Source organism: Mchenga conophoros, linkage group LG2 (genome assembly GCF_057382185.1).
Source record: "Mchenga conophoros isolate Kocher_MC1m ecotype Shallow Benthic linkage group LG2, M_conophoros_male_GT1.1, whole genome shotgun sequence".
Taxonomy (NCBI): Eukaryota; Metazoa; Chordata; class Actinopteri; order Cichliformes; family Cichlidae; genus Mchenga; species Mchenga conophoros.
Genome location: NC_140527.1, coordinates 8983546 through 8996967, shown reverse-complemented (window position 1 = coordinate 8996967; position 13422 = coordinate 8983546). Strand labels below are relative to the sequence as shown.

Below are 13422 nucleotides of genomic sequence, written 5' to 3'. Positions count from 1 at the left end.
ATGTTACAGTCACATGACATCCAGCAACCTTTCTGTGATGTAATCTTTGATATTTCTTCAGACGTTGGGTTGAGTTCAGAGTTTCCAAAGCCTGAGATGACCCCCACCGGGAACACACATAAAAATAGCTTTAAAAAATAAAAAATACAAATAAAAATAGAAATGAGCTTAAAAAGGAACCAGCATGAAACATCATTTTACCCTAGCCTCATCATTTGGCACAATATGTGGATGACTTTTAAATGTAAAAATCCACCAGCGCCTTGTGTATCTACTCCTGTGGTGGATGCTCAGACTTAATAGTTAGGTCAGTAGAGGTACCGATAAACTCTGTGAGCCAAAAGCTTAAACTTAAGACTGCTGTAAACACCATGTTCATGACATTTTGTTCTTCTTCTTTGTTCGTCTATTACGTCAGAGTGAAGATATCCTTTATATGGTTTTCTCAGAAAAATTGCTGCAGCTTCAAGTTCAAGGGCAGCCAATTAGGAGAATGATGGCTTAAAGGCAGGTGTGGGTTATAGTTATATTGGGACTCAACTATACTCTGTTGCAGACCCGAGGGCCTAGTAGTCCTTCCTGTAATACTATACATGCCTATAGAGACAGGCATGCAAACATCTGACGATGAAATTTGCATCCCACAGTCCCTACTGCTCCGTGGATACGGAAATTATAATCCTGGCCTTGCCGGCACCAATTTATGAAGAGATATATATTAAGCAGAATTGAGTTCAGATTATTGGTGGAGCCCTAGTCCTAGTTTCTCATGCAGCCTCTGGGAAAATTAATTGCCCAACGCTGATTTAAAGGGATGCAGTAGGGAGCTAAAACAAATTGTTCAGCAGAAAGACTGACTGAGTGTCTCCATCATGCAACGTTATCAGATAAATGAGGCTCATTTGTCCCATTTTGAGTCCAATAATAAACACATAGGAATAAAACTCTCCTTGAGGCATGTCAGCTGCTTTGAAATACACATTTGTACACCTGAACTTTACATTTCAACATAAGAGACTCTCACTTTAATGTAATGTTATATAACATTACAGGCTTCCTGCCAGTTTTGAACCATCATGTTCCCAGAGGTGTTGGATGTAGTGTTGGTCATTTCTTCCACACAAGCCCGATAAAAACTGCTTCTTTGTAGCCGAATGCGCACTGCCGACACTTTCTAAAATTTGTCATTTCTTGCTTTACCTTAAGTGACTAATTAGGTATTTAAAACTTAACAATTATTGGCCCATAGCAGCTCTAGTATGCTGAAGCATCAAGACATAACTGATTAAAAACAGAAGAGGAAGTGTCCACAAACTTCTGGCACTGCAGCGTGCATGTGAGATTAGTTTGCAACCTCTAAACAAAACAATTACAAACCTGTAGCAAAGTCAGTCTTCCACATCGTATTGGAAGAACACGCATCTGTATTCTTTATGAACACGCTGTTCTGAGATCACGTCTTTATTTGGACAGCATAGGGGAAAAAATACCTTCAGGCTGTCAGAGCTTTGCTTTGAAATCATATTTGACCATCTATGTCTGTCTGTGGGATGGAATAGAGATGAAATATACAGTATATATAAAGCGTACCACAAAACAAACCACAACTGAGCTCAGCTCAGTTCAGTGCCAACTTGAGGCCGCTGCATTCAGGGTCATTTAAGGATACCAGCTATTTAAAAGCTGCAGAAAGCAGCACAAAAGGCACAGCGCTTCTAGCATTATATTAGAGACACTTCCACCATTGTCAACTATCAGATAAAAGCAGCATCCTGGAGGACAAGTGGGTAAGACACACAGCTTTTAATTGCAACTACCATTATCAAATTCATGAAAGGTCTCTGATGCATTTCAGTCTCCTCTGTGTCTCAGCTCATTTCCTGCCCGTCTCACCTGTCAGCAGCAGAGGTGGGAATCACAGTGACTTACAATCTGATACCATCATTTCACATTGCCCGCTGAATTATGCATTTATTCACCGCGTCATTGTTTCAGTGTGTGCACCAGTGGTGTTCGGTTTGAACGAAGCATCAGCTTTATTAATTAGTGCCACACTACAGGCATCTGGCAACACAGTAACAATCTGATACCAGGGGTAATTTGGTGAGCTGTAGGTCACATTGGGCGATACACATATGTTACACCCTGGACAGGTCGCCAGTCCATTTAGTACTCAGAGCAACAACTGCTCACCCCTGAAGCCAATTTAAAGTCACCAGTTAGGCTAATGTCTTGGACTTGGGAGGAGGCCAGAGTACCTGGAGAGAACCCACACAGGCACAAGGAGAATATGCAAAGAAATAGAAAGGTTCTACCCAGCCAGCAGGTATAATGTGATTCTCCTAAATTATTTGCAATATAGTTTCATTTCAGCTTTCCTGCATCTCAGTTTCACTCCAATGTGTCCTCACACATAAATCTCACGTGGAGTGAATCTGACTGGTGAAGTGAAATAATCAAAAAAATCAAGCTGACATTACCACATTAAGATTACTGCAAGCACAATACAGCATTGTGCTTGCAATGCTTCCCGACAAGGGTTATGAGCAAATCTGCTGGGCTCCACGGGGTCTTAGTGACAAAAATGTTGTCATCAGGTAGTGAAAGTAGGATTCTGTGCATGCCTGCCAGGTTTTACTGACCGCTACAGCGTACCAACCATGGCAGTCCTCAAAGAAGTATAGCAGGAATAACTGGTCTGAGTCCACAACAAACTATAGGCCCTGTTTTACAACAACCCTAAAGTGAGAGCAAGAAACACCAACACAGAAAGACTCACTATGACCACAGTTTGTGTTTAAATTTAATGAATAAATAAATATACTGCAAACATACCAAGAAAAGCTGTTGGTATCAGAGGTGTGAAATGCCTCCTAATTGCCAACTCTTTGCTGTTGGCTTCCTTCATCACTATACTCCTTTTAGCTTTATTTAGGCATAAACAGGCGGATATGAGCCAAATATCTGCGGTGTATCCCTAAATGATGCTCTGAAAGCTTTTCCTGACTGCTTGACATTCAACCCTTAACCTGTATTGAAAAAGAACAAACTTCACTTAGTTTTTCTTCACCCTCATTATTCTGAAGTCATGAAGTAGTGATTCAGAGCGGTAATCTGTTCATAGTGTAGAAAGTCTGCTTCAACACATTCACAGTAGATATAAACACAAATAATAACAGCTTCCTTTTTGCCAGGAGAAAAGTAAATAACTTTTTCTGTCCGTCATATTGAAAGGCTTATGTGCACATTATATTTGCTAGAATCACAAAGAGCCATACGATATCCCACTTTTAGGTAAAACAATACAGCAACAGAGGCTAACCAGGGGGAAATTGTTCCTTTGGCAGCATTTTATCTACAAACTTCATTTCCTGAAGTCTGTAATTGTTCTTGTGATTTGCCACATCAAAGTTCCTGCTGCCTTTTCACAAAGAGATGTGAAAATAACTTCCAATATTGCACTTTTTGCTCTTACCCACTTTTATTTTCTCCTGCTGTCAGTCAAACGACCCCACATGCAATTTGCAAGAGGCTGCGGTGCACAGATGTCTCAGCCCAGCAACAAAAAGTGCTTCACCAGACAAGACTAGGTACACCGTTTAAGACTTCAAATGTTTTGGCACTTTAAATTTAACACATCAGGGCTCAAAAAGTTGTCTATTTTATAAATGTATTGGCTCATACAGCATCTCAGAATACTAAAAATTAAATCTCTTACACCAATCGCCCAATCTGGTTCTGCCTGAGGTTTCTTCCTCTCAAAAGGGAATTTTTCCTTCCCGCTATTACTAAAGTGCTTGCTCATAGGGGTCATATAATTGTTGGGTTTTTCCTCTCTATGTATTATTGTAGGGTCTACCTTACAATATAAAGAACCTTGAGGCAACTGTTTTTGTGATTTGGCGCTGTATAAATAAAACTGAATAGAATAGATCCATTAGAATTCAGTACCACGTGATGCACGCCCCATGACGTCATTTGTATGGGACACAAACAAAACACAACAATGGAGGTGGTATAGCTGCTGCTCGGTGCACGGCTTTTTGTCAGACTCGGCGACCATAATGTTGGTTTTTGTGGAACTGGCCAAATTCAAATATGACAGTATTGATTTTTCATGAAGGAGTCGCCCTTATGACTCATCAATTGGTGGCATGCAATCTGCTGGTGTCACTTTTTCAGATCACCTCAGATTGCTTGGAACCCCGTCTGAGTAGGTATTAAAAAGTACCCGGTACCAGGTGCTACCACCTGATGGAAAACCCTAAAACTAAAAGTACTCGTGGAAAAGGCCTGTTTGTCTAATTTATTTTAAAAACAGTTAAAAAACATCAATCAAAGAAACATCAATCACATCTGAGAAAGTTCATCTTTAAAAAACAAAAAAATGACTGAAACAACTAAAATGACAGATGATAGTTAGTCTAAATCTTTCTTTATGTAGAAATCACTTCTGTTACTTAAAGAAACTCTGATACTGAGTAAGAACGTGAGATGAAAGTAAAAGTAGCAAATTATGTGGCTCCGTTCCCACTCTTATTTTCTTTTTGGAGTGATTCACGGTGAGACCATCAACATCATCACAGCCTCCCACTCAAACCTGTCCAACAGAAACTTTTTGCCACAAGAAACTCACATTCACGCCAACGGCGCTCTCCTGAAACCAGTCGCTCTGGTTTTTCATTAGCCACAGAAACGACCACATGAGGCTGATCACAGCACTGTTTCTCCCCCTTGAAAACAGACGTCAAGGCAACAGTTTTAATTTGTGCTGGCGATATTCATCTATAGCTTAAATAAAAAGGTATTGTTGCGATGAAGGCATCTTCGTATGTTCACTTCCAGTCTTTATCAGAGATCAATTTTAAATGATCTCTGATGATAAATCTCAAACATGTAAGAACATCTCCTGTGAGGAGGCGCCACAAACAAAGATTTATTCAAAGAAAGACCACACTCCCAGAGGTCTTTACACTGCAAGGTAAACCTACCCTGAGGGACAGCGAAGCTGAAGGGGAGGCAAGGAGAGCGTTATGAGACAAAGGAGAAAAATGAGGTGAAAGACTTTGAGCCTGTCTGAAAAGCATGTTTAGCTCACCACAGAGACATTACTGTCAAAATATAGTTTCATCGCCTATAATTCATGTCAAAACATATTTTTTAAAGCTCCTTAAATTTAAATTTGTTCCTCTAGGCAAAATACAGTCAATTCAAAACATTTCAGGGAGTCATTTCATATCTTTGGAGCTGTTGTGTAACAGCTTGTAAGCAAAGCCAGCTGCCTCAAAGGGGCAGAAATAGCAATGCAGGTGAAATTTCAGTGTGCCGACTTTCGGTGAAGGTCAGAGGTTTTTTTTTTGACCCTCTTGACCCTTGAGAGAAACAAACTGAGCCGACCAAATGACATTTCACTGCAGCAGGTTACTTGTTACAGTCTGCCAAGTGCCACCTTTATGTCATGTGGTGAATGAATAATTTGAGCAGAGTCAGGAGGAAGACGACCATCATAAATGATCCAAACTAAACATGTTTTTAGAACGATTTCAAAAATATACACAGATATATGGAACGATTTTCTTGTTTGCATTCATTCACTTTAGTGATATTACTGTTGCCAGGCATTATAAATCATGTGCAACTCTTTCCTAAAAACCCAGACTCACTCACACTATTCAAAAAGATGCAAGTAGATTAAGTCAGGCTCTTAAAGGTTGCCTGGAGCTTTTGTTTCTAGATCACCTGCCTGCTTTAGCTTTTGTTTGGCTTCAGCTCTCCATCCTTCTCCCTGTGGAGAAGCACTCATGTCGCTCGGGTTGCACCATGAGACATCTCGCAGTGGACTTGTGCCCTTGTGAGATGGGTTTTGCAGTCAAAAACACCCACTAGTCAATTCCTAAGGTAATAAAAGCAAGTTCCAAGATTTTAACCTTACATCTAAACCTGAGCAGAAACCACTGCAGACGCTTAAAGGGGGGGCGGGGGGGGGGGGTGATAAGAGAAAGTTTGAGAGTTAAAAATCTTCCATTTTGGACAAATTGAAGGCGATTACTTGATGCTCTAGACAGACAAGAAAATAGTGCATTACAATAACTTAAGTGGGAAGAGATGAAGACATGATGGGCATCGCCAGTTCACTCTTTGAGACAACTGTCTGCAATTTTGCAATTGCAATTTTTATTTATTTATTTTTTTTAAATTGTAAAAAATGAGAGCAGGTCAGATTTAATGTGAGCATCAATGATAATCAGGCACACTGCTATTTACTATCTAACCATTAACTAACCATTATCCAGTTTGGGTTTACAGAACGGTACAGCAGAATGTCGTCGACATACAGATCATAAGAAATGGTTTTAAAACTCATAGTGTGACCTACTGGGAGACTACTCAATAAAATAATAAGTAAAATTAATAAATAAGTAACAAGGCACTTAAACCACATCTTTGTGGAAACCTGCATAGCGATACAGCCAACATCTGGCCAAAAACTACCCAAAAGCCAGGAATTAAGCGAACCACTCCAAACACACCAGAACAACAGGACAGATAGGTCGGTCAACTGGTTGCTAGGCCCATTAAGGCCTTGATGATTTCAGTGGCTGCATGAAAATAATGTGAAGAGGGGATTAGCAGTGAAAATAGAACTTTTAGCAAAGAAAGGGGTATTTCTTTCCTTTGACAGCATTATTTTGGACATTAAAATGTGTTTACTACCAGCAAATCTTCAATTCTTACTCAGTAAAAGTAACAAATCAGATCTGACCATCAAATTAAAAGAGTCAAAGGTTGAGAAATATTTTTCCTGCTACTTTTGAACAACCTCTAGACCACAGAGAAAAGCTGTGTTATGACACAGCATTTCAAATTCGAGTGGCGTTGGTTGTGACCACAATGACAATGGGTGATCCTCAGTCTACTGCTGCATCGCTGTTTCCAAAAGCTTAGTGTAATATCTGCAGAGGGTTTCAGAAACAACACACCAACTGCTCATGTGGAACCAGGTAATAAGGGGAACAATTTTCTTTCAGAATGCAAACCATGACTCTAAATACTTTGATGAATTTTCTGAGTGGGACAAAGACAATTCCCAAACACTACAGCAAATGGTCGGGGGGGAAAGATAAGCTAGGTTTTCTAAGGCAAGTAAAGAAACAAAACAAACAAAACAAAGCTCATCTAAATAAAAAAGAGAAAGAAAAAGAAAGAAAGAGAGAAAGAAAGAAAAAAAGAGAGATCTAGGCACCAGTGAAGTGTGGGGCTGTCTGCATGGCAACTATTGGACAAGTTACAGAAAGCCACAGAAAGCCCAACAACCAACAGTCCCCAAGTGAAAAACCCAAAAGACTCAGAGAGATCATGCAGCGGGCATGCAGTAAAATCTACAAAAAAATCTCATGATTTTACTTCCTCCAGATATTTCTTGTCCAACAAAAGCTCTTTTTATGTCATCCTGGATTCAACTGAACTAAGCAGCAAGTTAGTTTGAGCTTCAGGGAGGTCTTCTAGGGAAAGGGGTGCACTTGATCCGAGTAGTAATAAAAAGTTAAAAGGATAATCATTTCATCCCGATTATTTTGTTTTCAAGATTACTGGAAGCGAAAAATCATAACTGAAAATAAAATCTGATTAATCACCCAGCCCAGCTGATGAGTATTAGTGGATGCAGTTTTAAAACCAGTTGCTCTGGACAGATGGGATAAACTAGTTGCTTCAATAAGGTAATTAATAATCATCGCTGCAAACTTGATGAATCTATTTGACTTTAATGGCTTTCCTTAACAAAGTCACTAGTAAAAAATGTAATTTTATCCCCTCTTTGGGATAAATCATTGTTTTCTTATCTACACACACGGATTTTTTTTTGTTGCTGTCGTTGTTTTAAATTGCAACAAGACATTTCTTCCTCCCCACAGCAGCTTTACAGCTTCCAGCGCACTCATTGATTTTGAGCCACTATTATAATGCAATTCACACTCAGCAATGCAGCCAAGACTTAAGATTAACAACGTTTGCAGTCAATCATGAGCCGAACAACTGGCTCAGTAGCTGATAAGTACACAGAGAGACACACACACTCTCTCACACACACTCTGGGATCACAAAGAGCCCCTGTTGGCCTGCCTGTGGGTATTGGAGTGTTTGGCCTCGGTATAAATTGGCCGCCAGCTGGAGCGACGGACACTGAAGGCCTGCATCAGTGGACGGAGCCAGGAGGAGAGGCCTCTGCTTGTTGTGGAAGCTCGGGCCTCATTTCAATACACACACATAGACACAAACACATACACAGAGACTAAAATCCACACAAACTACACAAAAATGGAAAAGCACTCTTGCCTGAGTATTCACACACTTGCACACACATCCACCGTCACACACACACTTATTGTCTCCTCTTAATTCTGTTTGATGGCCCTCAATCCTCCAGCCAGTACTCAGTGCCTGGGGAAATCAGTCAGACAATAGACGGGATCCAAAGAGAAGCAGACTGCAGCAGGCCAGGAGGCTGTATGGGCTGCCAGGAAGCAGCAACACTTGAATAATTGAGCTCTGAGTTGAGGTTGTGAGGGCCAGCGGTGGAGTTATTGAAGCTAATGTGCAATTTGCCCCACAGGTCAGACACAAAACAGAACAGATCCTAAGAACAGAAATAGCTGGAGCTCGAGTAATCCAAAACAGTTACTGAAAGTTTTAGAAATTTTACGTTTATGCTTTTAAAGATGCGGTTGTTCTGAATTTCCTAAGCACAGAGAAGATCCTTCCTTTTTACTTCAGACTGGAAAGAGCGAGGAGTGAGATGTGGGGGGCTGAGTACACTAAGTCTTTCCCAGAGGCAACGTGGAAAAGAAACCGATATTCACATGTCTGATCGCGGTTACAGCATCCCACTTCTTTTAAGCAGGTCTGGCACAATCATTCACTTTGCCATGGAGAGAATATTTCTCACCTTGCTTTCTAAAATGTTCCTGGACACTACCTACACACCAACTTGAATTAACTTATATCTAATGAATATTGATCAAACTGGCGATTATCTCATGAGTAAAAAAAACAAAAACAAAAACAAAAAACTAACAGAAAGATACTTAGTATGGGTTTTACTGCAACATTACACATTTCTACTTTCCTTTTTAACACTGGAAAAGCTAATAGTGGAGTAACTTCAAAAGAATCTCCTTTATAAATGACATAAACAATTCACATTATTAAAAGAGCTGCAAATTATTACGCAGCCCTACTGATCCAGATCTCCTAGTTGCAGCTGTAGAAATTATTAACTACCATAACTAAAACAGCTCTGTTAGCCTTTCACATGCAGATCAGTTCTGCTCAACTGAAAACAAGTCAGCATTTTGTGAAATCTGGCAACCTTTTACCGAGATTAATTTAATGAAAACATTAAAACGAGACTAATTACTAAATTAATTGTTTTTGGGAAACAAAATTCATAACTTGTGCTAAAAAAAAGCCCTTTTGTCGTATGGTTTACAAATTGTGTGGGGTTCTACATGAAGCCATCTTCAAAATAAACATTTCAATCTGATCTTTTTTTCTGGGCCATCTTTGACTTTAGAAACCAGTTTTTAACCAAAGTTGGGGTGTCTGTCTGGGAAACCAATGAACTGTATATAAACGATGGACTTTCCAGGTCTGAAAAACAAAACCAATTTAAAAGTATGTTAAATTTGCATGCTCTTTATTGACCAGCAGGGGGTAACTACTCGGGAAGCAAAAATAGGTCTGACAGGATTGAAGTATGTGGGAAAATCAGCTCCGTTTTCTGTGGCCTCTGTAAATACTGGTGAGTTTGTCCTAGTTTGTCGTTAGTCTTACTGAATAAACCATGTTCTTTTAAAAATAAAAAAATAAAAAATTGTGATCTTCAATCGATAGCTAACCGAGACAATAGCTAGCCGAGGCGATAGCAGCAAACTCCCCGCACATCGTTTTCACCCCACCCCAACCCCCGTGGTCTTTCGCTACTCAGGTTAAACATAATATATAAGTCACTTAGATAATTTAATGTTATTGTTTGGCTTTTTTCAGTGTTTTACTTGTTCGTGAGTAAATCTGTTTGGCTGAGATTAAAGTTATAGTTTTCACACAGCCGAATAAACGCCAAACAGAGAACTGATTAAACAGAAGTGTGAGATGATCGGGAATTTATGTCCTGTTATATTTTAGATAGAAAGGAGCAGACAGCTGAGTTTATTAAACTCCACTGAGACAGCGGTGATGCAAAACTGAAGGCTAGATTGTCCAATTTCACAGCCACTCACTTCCAGCCTACCCGACCTTTGGAGGACCTGGCCCACGTAGACCGCGAAGGCCGGGTCTTCAGGAGGATGCAGCCTATGAATTTGTACACCCCTATTCTTGTTCTTGTTAGGTTTCTGCAATGATGCAAAACATCCTTTTCTTGTTTTTTTCTTAAAAAACAAAACAAAACAAAACAAAAACCTCCTTTGCTTGAGGAACTGTCTGAGAAGGTCAGAGTGATACAGCTATTGATCGTAGGACCTGATGCTTTCAGCTGAGAGGGCAAGCGAAACAATCGGTAAGCCAAACATAGAGCTCCTCTGTACTTACACAAAGGACCTCACATGGTTTCTGCAAAATTCAATATCAGGGAGAGACAAACCACCCAAAAATCTGTGTCAGGGCATGCTTTGGAAAAGATTTAGATGGAGTAGTTTCATGTGTGGAGATAAACAACTATTTCTTGTGTGGACTCACAGTATTTTAATGGCATGCAACAGTTATAATTGGGATCCTAGAATGAGAAATAAGTAGATTACAGTAGCAGCATTAACTGGACTGGTGGTTGGGTTTTTTTATGACTCTAGCTCCATTGGAAGAAGAAAGACCAATGACTAAGGGTTTGCACAAACCAAAGTATACTAATGCCCCTGCAGGGAGCTTCTGAAGAATGTTTAAACGATTTAACTTTGCCAAATGGGTTCATTATCTAGCTTCTTGAAGTAATCAAACACACGCGCTACTGAGGAGCATGCAGTGATCCCGCTGTGCAGACAGAGACACAGACACTGGCCTACATAAGGAGACTATTTCAAAGAGTAAACAGTCTTAATATCCAGAGGCTGAGGACACACAGCCCACCCCGGCGGCACCGAGACAAAACAGATAAGCTTCAAGTGAGGCTTTAGAAATCATGCTTTCCACTCCCTGCTTCTCTCTGTCCCATTTGCTTAGAAAAAAAATATAGTTCTTGTGTTTACATCATCTCCCCAAGACAAGAACTAACAGACTTAAAAACTCCTTTGTCCCACACGCCATCAAACTGTTTAACTCCTCTCTGGAGGGGAGAGGGAGGGGAAACAGGAGGACAAAGGAGGGGGGAACAACTAAGCTGTAGTGCCTCTTCACCTCACTGTACAATACCTTGTGCAATACTTTTTGTAAATAGTCAACAGTGCAATAGACTCAATACTTGAAATGTGCAATTCACTTGTATTTTTATTTTTTATTCCTATTTATTCTATTTATCCCCTTTGTATATTTTATTTATATTTGTCTCTGTATTTATATATGTGTGTGTGTGTGTGTGTGTGTGTGTGTGTGTGTGTGTGTGTGTGTGTGTGTGTATATAACAATTCTGTAACTGTAACTTCGGTCGTTGCTGTGCTTTTTGGAAGTCGAATTTCCCAGAGGAACCCACCCGAGGGATTAATAAAGTTCTATCTTATCTTATCTTACATCAGCTAATGTCAAGAGAATTACCTGTTCAGTTGGGTTATTTAAGATGCTGACTTTAATTGTGGATGTTCCTGGCACATAATTTACTATGCGTTTAAAGAGGTGGGGGGGCGATGTGATTATCAAGTAATCTAAAAGTCAAAATGAAACAGAATTTAGTCTATAAGGACGACGTTAAACACTGTGCAAACCTAGCACCTGACCTTTAAGCGCATTCTTTAAAATCATATTTTAAATTACGCCAAAATGTGCAGCCACACATATTTGCCGACATAATGCGCACAGCGACTAATATTAGCAGTCCTAGCAGCAGGTTCAGATCCACAGCAGTGATCTGCCAGTGCACTCTCTCAGAATCATCATGCACTCGCATGTATTTATGCTTTTTCCCCAAAAAGTCTTAAGTTTGCAAACTGTTGCTCTCTTTATCTCTCTGAGTTTCTGTACTGGATTATCATGAAATATCATTAAAATTGTCGAAAATTGTCGTGCACACGATCGTGCGTTGGTGTGATTTTGCTTATGCATCAAAAACACAGTGGTACACACTGTAGGATATGATATCCAACTCTGCGCATGGTGAGCATAAAAACACCATAAAACTCGATGTAGACTTCTGCTGGAAATCTAGATCCTAACTGGCATAGTAACTGGAAATTCATCCCTACACTGCAACCTTCCACGTCATTCGAGTTGTTGTGGTATGTGTCGACGAGATGTGTTGCTACATTACTCCAGAGGTGGAACGGATGGGTTGCTTATTTGCACGGCTGTCTCCTTCCTTGTTTGAATCTTCCTGTCAGGGGCAGCCATCGTCTTTCAGCAGCTAGCTGCTGGTCTGGTGTTACAGTGGCTTGCAAAGATTTTTCTTTGCAAGATCTTATTGGAATTCCACGTGAAAAACCAACACAAAGTGGTGTACACGTGAGAAGTGGAACGAAAATCAGACATGATTCCAAACATTTTTTACAAATAAATAACAGCAAAGTGGGGTGTGCGTAATTATTCAGCCCCCTGAGTCAATACTTTGTAGAACCACCTTTTGCTGCAATTACAGCTGCCAGTCTTTTAGGGTCTGTCTCTACCAGCTTTGCACATCTAGAGACTGAAATTCTTGCCCATTCTTTGCAAAACAGCTCCAGCTCAGTCAGATTAGATGGACAGCGTTTGTGAACAGCAGTTTTCAGATCTTGCCACAGATTCTCGATTGGATTTAGATCTGGACTTTGACTGGGCCAGTCTAACACATGGATATGTTTTGTTTTAAACCGTTCCATTGTTGCCCTGGCTTTATGTTTAGGGTCGTTGTCCTGCTGGAAGGTGAACCTCTGCCCCAGTCTCAAGTCTTTTGCAGACTCCAAGAGGTTTTCTTCCAAGACTGCCCTGTATTTGGCTCCATCCATCTTCCCATCAACTCTGACCAGCTTCCCTGTCCCTGCTGAAGAGAAGCACCCCCAGAGCCTGATGCTGCCACCACCATATTTGACAGTGGGGATGGTGTGTTCAGAGTGATGTGCAGTGTTAGTTTTCTGCCACACATAGCGTTTTGCATTTTGGCCAAAAAGTTCCATTTTGGTCTCATCTGACCAGAGCACCTTCTTCCACATGTTTGCTGTGTCCCCCACATGGCTTATGGCAAACTGTAAATGGGACTTCTTATGGTTTTCTGTTAACAATGGCTTTCTTCTTGCCACTCTTCCATAAAGG

At 40.4% G+C, this 13422-nt stretch overlaps 1 protein-coding gene across 1 annotated transcript in view; it reads right to left on the bottom strand.

Annotated features, from left to right (window-relative positions):
• Nucleotides 1–13422, bottom strand: part of pcgf3 (polycomb group ring finger 3) — a 77255-nt gene that overhangs the window by 39909 nt on the left and 23924 nt on the right. The gene's annotated exons all lie outside the window — the stretch shown is intronic.